Here is a 14,874-nt window from a genome sequence, read left to right on the forward strand (position 1 = left end):
AGCCACACTCCCAGCGCCCCAGATGTGGGTTCGAACCCGGGCTCCTCCGTTCCTAGGTTAAGGCTCTTAATCCTGCCACCAGTAAAATGGGTTACTGTAAGCATTAAATAATGTGAATATAAGGTATTCATTCACAAACTAGGTTTGTGAGCCTATTTTTCCCGTTTGGTTGGGGAACTGTGGACCTCCCACAGGGGCTGGGACCTTTTAATAAGTCATGATTAGAAAATGAAATAGAAGGAAAAGGAGGAGGGGGAGTGGAAGAGGAGGGGGAAGAGGAAAAAGAATATGATAAAATGCACTTTACAAAAAATCCAGGGGCCAGACATGGTGGCTCACACCTGTAATTCCAGCACTTCGGGATGCTGAAGTGGAAGGGATTACTTGAAGCCAGGAGATCAAGACCAGCCTGGGCAACATAGTGAAATCCTGTAAGTAAATAAATAAGTCAGATATGGTGTCGAGCACCTCTGGTCTCAGCTACTTGGGAGGCTGAGGTGGGAGGCTGACTTGAGCCCAGGAGTTTGAGGCTGCAGTGAGCAGTGATCATGCCACTGCACTCCAGCCTGGGTGACAGAGCAAGACTCTTATCTCTGAAAAAAATAAACAAACAAACGAACAAACAAACAAACAAACTATCTATTATCCTACCCCTCATCAATAACCACATTGGGTTTTTGGGGTTTCGTACGTGGATTTGTGGTCTTTTTCTCACAACAAACTCATACATCCAAATATAAATTTATGAATATTTGCTCACAAACTCAAATGTGCAAGAAATGTCACACTACTTCATTAAATTAAAAAAAAAATTAAGTACTTGTTTTACAAACATGCACAGCAGAAAAAATCCAAGCCACTTAGAAAATATACAGAAAAAAAGCAATAAATCTCCCCCTATCTGTGGGATTCTAATATTTCATGAATATCATCATAGGATTCTCTCCACACAGCCTCAATCGGTCTATATAAGATTAACGAGTAGATGGACAGGCAAGTTTTTTGTTTTTTTGAGACAGGGTCTGGCTTTGTTATCCAGGCTGGGGGCGGTGGTATGATCTTGGCTCACTGCAACCTCCACCTCCTGGGCCCAAGCCATTTTCCCACCTCAGCCTCCCAAGTAGCTGGGACTACAGATGGCGTGCCACCCTGCCTGGCTAGTTGTTTGGTATTTTTTGTACAGACGGGGTTTCACCATGTTGCCCAACCTGGTCTTGAACTACTGAGCGCAAGAGATCCTCCTAACTTGGCCTCCCAAAGTGCTGGGACCATAGGCGTGAACCACCGCGTCCAGCTGACAGGTAAGATTTGTTTAAGAGTGGGGAGGGACAGCATTAGGAGATATACCTAATGCTAAATGACGAGTTAATGGGTGCAGCAAAACAACATGGCACATGGATACATATGTAACAAACCTGCACATTGTGCACATGTACCCTAAAACCTAAGGTGTAAAAAAAAAAAAAAAAAAAGATTTGTTTAAGACTGGGATCATAATCCATGCTATTCTGTTTGTGTGTGTACAGCAAGTGACTTGTCATTACGTATGTACGCCTGTGTGTTTTAAACAATTAATTAGTAGAGGGCAGGCACAGTGGCTCATGCCTGTAATCCCAGCACTTTGGGAGGCCGAGGTGGACAGATCACCTGAAATCAGGAGTTCAAGACCAACCTGGCCATCACGGTGAAACCCCATCTCTACTAAAAATACAAAAATTAGCCAGGCATGGTGATGCATGTCTGTAATCCCAGCTACTTGGGAGGCTGAGGCAGGAGAATCTCTTGATTCAGTGAGACAAGGTTGCACCACTGCACTCCAGCTGGGACACAGAGCAAGACTCTGTCTTAAAATAATAATAATAATAATAATTAATTAGTAGACTTTTCTGGGAGGAGCAGTTATAGGTTTACGGAAGAATTGAGCACAAAGAACAGAATCCCCATACATCCTCTCTCTCAGACCCCTACACTCATTTCCCTATTAGTAACATTTTGCATTATCGCGTGATACTTCTGTTACAACTGATGTACCAATATGCATATGGAATGATTAAATAAGGTCCATAGTTCACATTACAGCTCATTCCTGGTGTTGTACATTCTGTGGGGTTGGACAAATGTGTAATGCCGTATCCACCACTGTCGTGTCATACAGAGTAGTTTTGTGGCCCTGAAAGTCTCCTGTGCTCCGCCTGTTCATCCCTCCCTCCCCCAACCCCTGCCAACCACTGAGCCTTTTACTGTCTCCATAGTTTTGCTTTTCCAGAATGTCATGTGTATGGAATCATACAGTATACGGCCTTTTAACATTGGCTTCTTTTTCTTAGGAATATGCAGTTAAGGTTCTTGAATGTTTTTTCATGGCTTGATAGCTCATTTGTTTTTAGCACTGAAAAATATCTAATTCTCTGGATGTACCACGTTTTATTTATCCATTCACCTATGTAGGACTTTTTTTTTTTTTTTTTTTTTTGAGATGGAGTCTCACTCTGTCTCCCAGGCTGCAGTGCGGTGGGGCGACCTCAGCTCACTGCAACCTCCGCCTCCCAGGTTCAAGCGATTCTCCTACCTCAGCCTCCCGAGTAGCTGTGATTACAGGCATGTGCCACCACACTCAGCTAATTTTTGTTGTTGTTGTTGTTTTCTTTTCTTTTCTTTTTTTTTTTTTTGAGATGGAGTTTCGCTCTGTCGCCCAGGCTGGAGTGCAGTGGCGCGCGATCTCGGCTCACTGCAATCTCCGCCTCCCGGGTTCACACTATTCTCCTGCCTCAGCCTCCCGAGTAGCTGGGACTACAGGCGCCCACCACCACGCACGGCTAATGTTTTGTTTTTTTTTTTTTTTTTTTTTTTTTTTTTTAGTAGAGACGGCGTTTCGCCATGTTAGCCAGGATGATCTCGATCTCCTGACCTCGTGATCTGCCCGCCTCAGCCTCCCAAAGTGCTGGGTTTAACAGGCGTGAGCCACTGCGCCCAGCCTAATTTTTGTATTTTTGGTAGAGATGGGGTTTCGCCACGTTGGCCAGGCTGGTCTTGAGCTCCTGATCTCAGGAGACCCACCTGCCTCGGCCTCTCAAAGTGAAGACATATTTTTTACTTTATTTTATTTTATTTATTTTATTTTATGTTATGTTATGTTTTTAGAGACAGGGGTCTCCCTCTGTTGCCCAGGCAGCTCCTAAACCCCTGATCTCAAGTGACTGCCTGCCTCAGCTGCCCAAGTAGCAGGGATTACAGTCACAAGCCACCGCCCCTGGCTCTATTTAGGAACATTTTAGTTCCAAGTTTTGGCAATTATGGGTAAAGCTGCTATAAACATATGTGTGCAGGCTTGTGTGGACATACGTTTTCAACTCATTTGGGTAGACACCAAGAGCTGCATTCCAGCCTGGGCAACAAGAGTGAAACTCCATCTCAAAAAACAACAACAACAACAACAAAAAAACAGAAATGTAGGCCGGGCATGGTGGCTTGTACCTATAATCCCAGAACTTTGGGAGGCCAAGGCAGGCAGATCACTTGAGGTCAGGAGTTCAAGACCAGCCTGCCCAACATGGCGAAACCCCGTCTCTACCAAAAATACAAATATTAGCCAGGCGTGGTGGCGCGTGCCTGTAATCCCAGCTACTAAGGAGGCTGAGGCACGTGACTCACTTGAACTCAGGAGGCAGAGGTTGCAGTGAGCCCAGACTGTGCCACTGTGCTCCAGCCTGGGTGATGAAGTGAAACTCTGTCAAAACAGAAATTATTCTCTCGCAGTTATGAAGGCTCAAAATCAGGAATCAAACTGTTGAAGCCTCGAAGGGGGATCCTTCCTTGACTCCTCCAGCGTCTGGAGGCTCCTGGCCATCCGGGTGTTACTAAAACACCAGGGGTTCCATCTAGGGCCTGCTGCTCACGTCACAGAAAAAGCCAATCACTGAAACAACGATTATTGCCAAGGAAGAAGGCCTTAATCACGTGCTGCAGCTGAGGGGATGGGAGGGATTCATCCCAGGAATGCAGGGGGTGGTTCAACATAAGAAAATCCATTAACGTAATATACCGCATTAGTAGAACAAAGGGAAAAAGACAGTCATTCCAGCTGACACAGGAAAAGCATCTAAGAAATTCTAACGTTTCATCATGAAAACGTAGAGAAAACTATGAAATGAGGGGATTTGCCTCAACATTATCCAAGGTATTTGTGAAAAAAACCACAGCTACCATCATACTTAATGGTGAAAGACTAAAAGCTTTCCCCCTAAGATCAGGAACAAGACACAGAGGTTCACCTTTACCACTGCTACTCAATGTTGTTTTTTGGTTTTGTTTGTTTTGTTTTGTTTTCGGGAAGGAGTCTTGCTCTGTCGCCCAGGCTGGAATGCAGTGGCGTGATCTTGGCTCACTGCAGCCTCTACCTCCCGGGTTCAAGCAATTCTCCTGCCTCAGCCTCCCCAGTAGCTGGGACTACACGTGCACACTGCCACGCCTGGCTAATATTTGTATTTTTAGTAGAGACAGGGTTTCACCATGTTGGCCAGGATGCTCTTGATCTCCTGACCTTGTTATCTGCCTGCCTCGGCCTCCAAAATGCTGGAATTACAGGTGTGAGCCACCGCGCCCGGCCTAGTCAACATTTTGCTAGAAGTTGTAGCCAGAGCCTTTAGGTAAGAAAAAGCACTAAGAGGCACCAAATTGAGAAATAAGAAACAAAACCATCGCTTTGAATACAGAAAATCCCAAAGAATACACACACAATAATTACTAGAGCTAATAAGCAAATTCAGCAAAGTTTCAGGACACAAGATCAACTCACAAAAACCAGTTGTGTGGTTTCTTGTCTGTTTTTTTGAGGAGGTATGCTCTTGTCGCCCGGGCTGGAGTGCAATGGCGCGATCTCGGCTCACTGCAGCCTCTGCCTGCCGGGTTCAAGCAATTCTCCTGCCTCAGCCTCCCCAGTAGCTGGGATTACAGGCGAGCGCCACCACGCCCGGCCAGTGTTTGTATTTTTAGTAGAGATGAGGTTTCACCATGTTGGCCAGGACGGTCTCGATCTCCTGACCCGGTGATCCACGCGCCTCGGCCTCCCAAAGTGCTAGGATGACCGGCGTGAGCCACCGTGCCCGGTCCAGTTGTGTTTTTATACACTAGCAAGGAACAATTCGAAAATGTAATTAAGAAAACCGCTGGGCGTGGTGGCTCACGCCTGTAGTCCCACGCCTTTGAGAGGCCGAGGCGGGTGGATCCCTTGAGCCCAGGAGTTCAAGACCATCCTGGGCAATGTGGTGAAACCCCCTCCCTACAAAAAAATACAAAAAATTAGCCGAGCGTGATGGCGTGTGCCTATAATCCCAGCTACTCAGGAGGCTGACGTGGGAGGATCACCTGAGCCCTGGAGGTCAAGGCTGCAGTGAGCTGTCAGGTCATGCATCATTGCACTCCAGCCTGAAAAAGGAGTGAAATTCTGCAACATGTCACAACATGAATGAACCTTGAAAACGTCATTCTAAGTGAAATAAGCCAGATACAACAGGACAATATTGCGTGTTTCCACTTACAGAGGTACCTACGAGAATCAAATTCATAGAGACAGAAAGTAGAATAGTGCTTAAAAGCGTCTGGGCAGAGGGAGGAAAGGGAAGTTTGTGTTACGGGTAGAGTTTCAGTTTGGGATGTCGAAAAAGTTCTGGAGATAAATAATGGTGATGGTTACACGCCAATGGCTACATGAATGTACTTAATGCCACTGAATTGTATATGTGAAAAATGGTGAAAATGGTAAATTTTGTATCTATTTTATACCATGCCCCCTAAAAAAAATTGTTGTTAAGAGTCAAGATCTCGCTGTCTCCCAGGCTGGGGTGCAGTGGGGTGATTGATCAAAGCTCACTGCAGCTCTGAACTCAGCCAGCTTCCCTGACTCAAACGATCACCCCGCTTCAGCCTCCCGAGTAGCCGGGACTACAGACGGTGCCATCACGCCCAGCTCGTTGTTGATTTTTGCCCCGCCTTGGTAGAGACGGGATTCCGCTATATTGCCTAGGCTGGCGTCGAACTCATAGAACAAAGGATCCTCCCTCCTGGGCCTGGGCGTGGGCTCGCAAAACGCTGGGATTCCCGGATTACAGGCGGGCGCACCACACCAGGAGCAAACACTTCCCGCTTTAAAAATTCAGGTTGTGAGTGGCTGTCATTCAGTATTATGCTAATTAAGCATGCCTGTTTTTTAAACGTCTTAAAAAATTTTTAAAATTACGTTTCCACCTAAAACGTTACAATTTGTCAAGTGATAATATTGGAAAAGACGTTATTGCCTAACTACTTTCCTATTTGTTTCCTAATGGCATCGGAAATAGCGAAAGTATCTCGCCATCAGTGAAAAGTTTGCGGCCGGTGTAGCCCCAGCTAGAGGCTGCGAGGCGGACGTTAAGACTATACTTTCAGGGATCATTTCTATAGTATGTGACTAGAGAAGTTTCTCTGAACGTGTAGAGCACCGTATAAACCACAAGGAGGAGTTGTAGCGTTGTCTCCTGAGCGTGAAACCGGCTTTTGGTGTTGCTCGGATGCAACTGCCGTCAGCCATTGATGACCGTTCTTCTCTCCGGCTTGGCGAGTAAGAGGGAGAGAACGCAGTCTGAGTGGTTTTCTCTGTCTGTTGCTCAACGAGAGTAGGCATAAGGCGGACTGCGTGGGGTGTTTGCGTGTAAAGTTTGGTTGGCGCCTGGCGGACCACGAGGGTAGTTGTTCAAGGCTCCTTGTTTTTGTCAGCGGTAGGTGTTGCGTGACATCTGGGTACCGTTTTAGTTTTGGCGGGGGGGAAGGGCTTGGGTACGTCACACTCGTCAACTCAAGTGATTGGCCTCCCAAAGTGCTGGGATTACGGGCGTGAGCCACCGCGCTTGGCCAAGTGAAGACATACTGTCTATTTTATTGTCAGTTTTGAGACAGAGTTTCCCTCTTGTTGCCCCGACTGGAGCGCAAGGGCACAATCTCAACTCAGCGCAATCTCCGCCTCCCGAGTTCAACTGATTCTCCTGCCTCAGCCTCCACTATCGCCGCTCACTGTGGCCTCGACCTCCCAGGCTCAAGCAATCCTCCCACCTCGGCCTCCAGAGTAGCTTGGACTACAGGTGCCCACCACCATGTCTGGCTAATTATTTGTATTTTTAGTAGAGATGGGTTTTCGCCATGTTACCAAGGCTGGTCTTGAACTCCTGGACTCAAGCGATCCTCCTGCCTTGGCCTACCACAGTCCTGGGATTACAGGCGTGAGCCACCGCGCCTGAGAACTGTAAGAAATAAATTTGTGCTATTTAAACCACAAAGTCTGTGTATTTTGTAATGGAGCCCAAGGAAAGACAAGCAGCTTCTTCTAAAACTAAACATACTCTTTCTTCCCATATGATCAGAACTCATGCCTCTTGGTGTCTATCCAAATGAGTTGAAAATGTATGTCCACACAAAAACCTGCACACCTATGTTTATAGCAGCTTTATCCATCATTGCCAAAACTTGGAACTAAGATGTTCCTAAATAGAGCCGGCGGCTGTGGCTTGTGTCTGTAATCCCTGCTACTTGGGCAGCTGAGGCAGTCACTTGAGATCAGCAGTTTGCCCAGACTGGTCTCAACAAAGTGAGACCCCATCTCTATAAAAAATACTTTTAGGGCCGGGTGCGGGTTGGCTCACGTCTGTAATCCCAGCACTTTAGGAGGCCAAGGCTGGTGGATCACCTGAGGTCAGGAGTTCGAGACCGGCCTGGCCCACATGGTGAAACCTTATCTCTACTAAACATACAAAAATTACCCAGGTGTGGCGCCGCATGCCTGAGTCCCAGCTACTCGGGAGGTTGAGGCAAGAGAATCGCTTGGACCCGGGAGGTGTATAGGTTGCGCTGAGTCCAGATTGTGCCATTGCACTCCACCCTGCTTGAACTCGAGAGGCGGAGGCTGCAGTGAGCCGAGATCGCCGCCATTGCACTCCAGCCTGGGCGCCAGACAGAACAAGTGACCCCGACACCTCGTCTGGAAGGTGGTGTGGTGGGCGGGAGGGAGACGACGTCAAGATTGACAACGAGAAAGGGAGGGGATGCAAAGAGATACTATGACTTACCACAGCATCCCCCTTCTCCAACCCTACCACTGAAAAACCACCCGTCTGACGTGACGCAACACTTACCGCCGACAAAACAAAGCTTTCTCGTGCCATGCGAGAGCGAGACAAATCAACCACACGCAAGCACCCAACAGGCCCCCCCTCACACCTCTCTCATTGAGCCACAGATGAAGAAAAACCACTCAGACTGCGTTCTCTCCCTCTTACTCTCCAAGCCGGAGAGAAGAACGGTCATCAATGGCTGACGGCAGTTGCATCCGAGCAACACCAAAAGCCGGTTTCACGCTCAGGAGACAACGCTACAACTCCTCCTTGTGGTTTTCGGTGCTCTACACGTTCAGAGAAACTTCTCTAGTCACATACTATAGAAATGATCCCTGAAAGTATAGTCTTAGCGTCCGCCTCGCAGCCTCTAGCTGGGGCTACACCGGCCGCAAACTTTTCACTGATGGCGAGATACTTTCGCTATTTCCGATGCCATTAGGAAACAAATAGGAAAGTAGTTAGGCAATAACGTCTTTTCCAATATTATCACTTGACAAATTGTAACGTTTTAGGTGGAAACGTAATTTTAAAAATTGTTTTAAGACGTTTAAAAAACAGGCATGCTTAATTAGCATAATACTGAATGACAGCCACTCACAACCTGAATTTTTAAAGCGGGAAGTGTTTGCTCCTGGTGTGGTGCGCCCGCCTGTAATCCGGGAATCCCAGCGTTTTGCGAGCCCACGCCCAGGCCCAGGAGGGAGGATCCTTTGTTCTATGAGTTCGACGCCAGCCTAGGCAATATAGCGGAATCCCGTCTCTACCAAGGCGGGGCAAAAATCAACAACGAGCTGGGCGTGATGGCACCGTCTGTAGTCCCGGCTACTCGGGAGGCTGAAGCGGGGTGATCGTTTGAGTCAGGGAAGCTGGCTGAGTTCAGAGCTGCAGTGAGCTTTGATCAATCACCCCACTGCACCCCAGCCTGGGAGACAGCGAGATCTTGACTCTTAACAACAATTTTTTTTAGGGGGCATGGTATAAAATAGATACAAAATTTACCATTTTCACCATTTTTCACATATACAATTCAGTGGCATTAAGTACATTCATGTAGCCATTGGCGTGTAACCATCACCATTATTTATCTCCAGAACTTTTTCGACATCCCAAACTGAAACTCTACCCGTAACACAAACTTCCCTTTCCTCCCTCTGCCCAGACGCTTTTAAGCACTATTCTACTTTCTGTCTCTATGAATTTGATTCTCGTAGGTACCTCTGTAAGTGGAAACACGCAATATTGTCCTGTTGTATCTGGCTTATTTCACTTAGAATGACGTTTTCAAGGTTCATTCATGTTGTGACATGTTGCAGAATTTCACTCCTTTTTCAGGCTGGAGTGCAATGATGCATGACCTGACAGCTCACTGCAGCCTTGACCTCCAGGGCTCAGGTGATCCTCCCACGTCAGCCTCCTGAGTAGCTGGGATTATAGGCACACGCCATCACGCTCGGCTAATTTTTTGTATTTTTTTGTAGGGAGGGGGTTTCACCACATTGCCCAGGATGGTCTTGAACTCCTGGGCTCAAGGGATCCACCCGCCTCGGCCTCTCAAAGGCGTGGGACTACAGGCGTGAGCCACCACGCCCAGCGGTTTTCTTAATTACATTTTCGAATTGTTCCTTGCTAGTGTATAAAAACACAACTGGACCGGGCACGGTGGCTCACGCCGGTCATCCTAGCACTTTGGGAGGCCGAGGCGCGTGGATCACCGGGTCAGGAGATCGAGACCGTCCTGGCCAACATGGTGAAACCTCATCTCTACTAAAAATACAAACACTGGCCGGGCGTGGTGGCGCTCGCCTGTAATCCCAGCTACTGGGGAGGCTGAGGCAGGAGAATTGCTTGAACCCGGCAGGCAGAGGCTGCAGTGAGCCGAGATCGCGCCATTGCACTCCAGCCCGGGCGACAAGAGCATACCTCCTCAAAAAAACAGACAAGAAACCACACAACTGGTTTTTGTGAGTTGATCTTGTGTCCTGAAACTTTGCTGAATTTGCTTATTAGCTCTAGTAATTATTGTGTGTGTATTCTTTGGGATTTTCTGTATTCAAAGCGATGGTTTTGTTTCTTATTTCTCAATTTGGTGCCTCTTAGTGCTTTTTCTTACCTAAAGGCTCTGGCTACAACTTCTAGCAAAATGTTGACTAGGCCGGGCGCGGTGGCTCACACCTGTAATTCCAGCATTTTGGGAGGCCGAGGCAGGCAGATAACAAGGTCAGGAGATCAAGAGCATCCTGGCCAACATGGTGAAACCCTGTCTCTACTAAAAATACAAATATTAGCCAGGCGTGGCAGTGTGCACGTGTAGTCCCAGCTACTGGGGAGGCTGAGGCAGGAGAATTGCTTGAACCCGGGAGGTAGAGGCTGCAGTGAGCCAAGATCACGCCACTGCATTCCAGCCTGGGCGACAGAGCAAGACTCCTTCCCGAAAACAAAACAAAACAAACAAAACCAAAAAACAACATTGAGTAGCAGTGGTAAAGGTGAACCTCTGTGTCTTGTTCCTGATCTTAGGGGGAAAGCTTTTAGTCTTTCACCATTAAGTATGATGGTAGCTGTGGTTTTTTTCACAAATACCTTGGATAATGTTGAGGCAAATCCCCTCGTTTCATAGTTTTCTCTACGTTTTCATGATGAAACGTTAGAATTTCTTAGATGCTTTTCCTGTGTCAGCTGGAATGACTGTCTTTTTCCCTTTGTTCTACTAATGCGGTATATTACGTTAATGGATTTTCTTATGTTGAACCACCCCCTGCATTCCTGGGATGAATCCCTCCCATCCCCTCAGCTGCAGCACGTGATTAAGGCCTTCTTCCTTGGCAATAATCGTTGTTTCAGTGATTGGCTTTTTCTGTGACGTGAGCAGCAGGCCCTAGATGGAACCCCTGGTGTTTTAGTAACACCCGGATGGCCAGTAGCCTCCAGACGCTGGAGGAGTCAAGGAAGGATCCCCCTTCGAGGCTTCAACAGTTTGATTCCTGATTTTGAGCCTCCATAACTGCGAGAGAATAATTTCTGTTTTGACAGAGTTTCACTTCATCACCCAGGCTGGAGCACAGTGGCACAGTCTGGGCTCACTGCAACCTCTGCCTCCTGAGTTCAAGTGAGTCACGTGCCTCAGCCTCCTTAGTAGCTGGGATTACAGGCACGCGCCACCACGCCTGGCTAATATTTGTATTTTTGGTAGAGACGGGGTTTCGCCATGTTGGGCAGGCTGGTCTTGAACTCCTGACCTCAAGTGATCTGCCTGCCTTGGCCTCCCAAAGTTCTGGGATTATAGGTACAAGCCACCATGCCCGGCCTACATTTCTGTTTTTTTTTGTTGTTGTTGTTTTTTGAGATGGAGTTTCACTCTTGTTGCCCAGGCTGGAATGCAGCTCTTGGTGTCTACCCAAATGAGTTGAAAACGTATGTCCACACAAGCCGGCACACATATGTTTATAGCAGCTTTACCCATAATTGCCAAAACTTGGAACTAAAATGTTCCTAAATAGAGCCAGGGGCGGTGGCTTGTGACTGTAATCCCTGCTACTTGGGCAGCTGAGGCAGGCAGTCACTTGAGATCAGGGGTTTAGGAGCTGCCTGGGCAACAGAGGGAGACCCCTGTCTCTAAAAACATAACATAACATAAAATAAAATAAATAAAATAAAATAAAGTAAAAAATATGTCTTCACTTTGAGAGGCCGAGGCAGGTGGGTCTCCTGAGATCAGGAGCTCAAGACCAGCCTGGCCAACGTGGCGAAACCCCATCTCTACCAAAAATACAAAAATTAGGCTGGGCGCAGTGGCTCACGCCTGTTAAACCCAGCACTTTGGGAGGCTGAGGCGGGCAGATCACGAGGTCAGGAGATCGAGATCATCCTGGCTAACATGGCGAAACGCCGTCTCTACTAAAAAAAAAAAAAAAAAAAAAAATACAAAACATTAGCCGTGCGTGGTGGTGGGCGCCTGTAGTCCCAGCTACTCGGGAGGCTGAGGCAGGAGAATAGTGTGAACCCGGGAGGCGGAGATTGCAGTGAGCCGAGATCGCGCGCCACTGCACTCCAGCCTGGGCGACAGAGCGAAACTCCATCTCAAAAAAAAAAAAAAGAAAAGAAAAGAAAACAACAACAACAACAAAAATTAGCTGAGTGTGGTGGCACATGCCTGTAATCACAGCTACTCGGGAGGCTGAGGTAGGAGAATCGCTTGAACCTGGGAGGCGGAGGTTGCAGTGAGCTGAGGTCGCCCCACCGCACTGCAGCCTGGGAGACAGAGTGAGACTCCATCTCAAAAAAAAAAAAAAAAAAAAAAGTCCTACATAGGTGAATGGATAAATAAAACGTGGTACATCCAGAGAATTAGATATTTTTCAGTGCTAAAAACAAATGAGCTATCAAGCCATGAAAAAACATTCAAGAACCTTAACTGCATATTCCTAAGAAAAAGAAGCCAATGTTAAAAGGCCGTATACTGTATGATTCCATACACATGACATTCTGGAAAAGCAAAACTATGGAGACAGTAAAAGGCTCAGTGGTTGGCAGGGGTTGGGGGAGGGAGGGATGAACAGGCGGAGCACAGGAGACTTTCAGGGCCACAAAACTACTCTGTATGACACGACAGTGGTGGATACGGCATTACACATTTGTCCAACCCCACAGAATGTACAACACCAGGAATGAGCTGTAATGTGAACTATGGACCTTATTTAATCATTCCATATGCATATTGGTACATCAGTTGTAACAGAAGTATCACGCGATAATGCAAAATGTTACTAATAGGGAAATGAGTGTAGGGGTCTGAGAGAGAGGATGTATGGGGATTCTGTTCTTTGTGCTCAATTCTTCCGTAAACCTATAACTGCTCCTCCCAGAAAAGTCTACTAATTAATTATTATTATTATTATTATTTTAAGACAGAGTCTTGCTCTGTGTCCCAGCTGGAGTGCAGTGGTGCAACCTTGTCTCACTGAATCAAGAGATTCTCCTGCCTCAGCCTCCCAAGTAGCTGGGATTACAGACATGCATCACCATGCCTGGCTAATTTTTGTATTTTTAGTAGAGATGGGGTTTCACCGTGATGGCCAGGTTGGTCTTGAACTCCTGATTTCAGGTGATCTGTCCACCTCGGCCTCCCAAAGTGCTGGGATTACAGGCATGAGCCACTGTGCCTGCCCTCTACTAATTAATTTTTTAAAACACACAGGCGTACATACGTAATGACAAGTCACTTGCTGTACACACACAAACAGAATAGCATGGATTATGATCCCAGTCTTAAACAAATCTTTTTTTTTTTTTTTTTTTACACCTTAGGTTTTAGGGTACATGTGCACAATGTGCAGGTTTGTTACATATGTATCCATGTGCCATGTTGTTTTGCTGCACCCATTAACTCGTCATTTAGCATTAGGTATATCTCCTAATGCTGTCCCTCCCCACTCTTAAACAAATCTTACCTGTCAGCTGGACGCGGTGGTTCACGCCTATGGTCCCAGCACTTTGGGAGGCCAAGTTAGGAGGATCTCTTGCGCTCAGTAGTTCAAGACCAGGTTGGGCAACATGGTGAAACCCCGTCTGTACAAAAAATACCAAACAACTAGCCAGGCAGGGTGGCACGCCATCTGTAGTCCCAGCTACTTGGGAGGCTGAGGTGGGAAAATGGCTTGGGCCCAGGAGGTGGAGGTTGCAGTGAGCCAAGATCATACCACCGCCCCCCAGCCTGGATAACAAAGCCAGACCCTGTCTCAAAAAAACAAAAAACTTGCCTGTCCATCTACTCGTTAATCTTATATAGACCGATTGAGGCTGTGTGGAGAGAATCCTATGATGATATTCATGAAATATTAGAATCCCACAGATAGGGGGAGATTTATTGCTTTTTTTCTGTATATTTTCTAAGTGGCTTGGATTTTTTCTGCTGTGCATGTTTGTAAAACAAGTACTTAATTTTTTTTTTAATTTAATGAAGTAGTGTGACATTTCTTGCACATTTGAGTTTGTGAGCAAATATTCATAAATTTATATTTGGATGTATGAGTTTGTTGTGAGAAAAAGACCACAAATCCACGTACGAAACCCCAAAAACCCAATGTGGTTATTGATGAGGGGTAGGATAATAGATAGTTTGTTTGTTTGTTTGTTCGTTTGTTTGTTTATTTTTTCAGAGATAAGAGTCTTGCTCTGTCACCCAGGCTGGAGTGCAGTGGCATGATCACTGCTCACTGCAGCCTCAAACTCCTGGGCTCAAGTCAGCCTCCCACCTCAGCCTCCCAAGTAGCTGAGACCAGAGGTGCTCGACACCATATCTGACTTATTTATTTACTTACAGGATTTCACTATGTTGCCCAGGCTGGTCTTGATCTCCTGGCTTCAAGTAATCCCTTCCACTTCAGCATCCCGAAGTGCTGGAATTACAGGTGTGAGCCACCATGTCTGGCCCCTGGATTTTTTGTAAAGTGCATTTTATCATATTCTTTTTCCTCTTCCCCCTCCTCTTCCACTCCCCCTCCTCCTTTTCCTTCTATTTCATTTTCTAATCATGACTTATTAAAAGGTCCCAGCCCCTGTGGGAGGTCCACAGTTCCCCAACCAAACGGGAAAAATAGGCTCACAAACCTAGTTTGTGAATGAATACCTTATATTCACATTATTTAATGCTTACAGTAACCCATTTTACTGGTGGCAGGATTAAGAGCCTTAACCTAGGAACGGAGGAGCCCGGGTTCGAACCCACATCTGGGGC

The 14,874-nt window shown here is 46.7% G+C and overlaps 2 non-coding genes across 2 annotated transcripts; one reads left to right on the forward strand and one right to left on the reverse strand.

The window, feature by feature from the left end:
• The first annotated feature begins 6,407 nt into the window (after positions 1 to 6,407).
• Positions 6,408 to 6,625, forward strand: LOC115838508. The gene has a single exon (XR_004033524.1). It is a non-coding gene; the product is annotated as a small nucleolar RNA U3 (small nucleolar RNA).
• A 1,648-nt stretch (positions 6,626 to 8,273) lies between these two features.
• LOC115838506 lies at positions 8,274 to 8,489 on the reverse strand. Its single transcript, XR_004033522.1, has one exon. It is a non-coding gene; the product is annotated as a small nucleolar RNA U3 (small nucleolar RNA).
• Positions 8,490 to 14,874: the final 6,385 nt, after the last annotated feature.

Source organism: Nomascus leucogenys, chromosome 14 (genome assembly GCF_006542625.1).
Source record: "Nomascus leucogenys isolate Asia chromosome 14, Asia_NLE_v1, whole genome shotgun sequence".
Lineage (NCBI taxonomy): Eukaryota > Metazoa > Chordata > Mammalia > Primates > Hylobatidae > Nomascus > Nomascus leucogenys.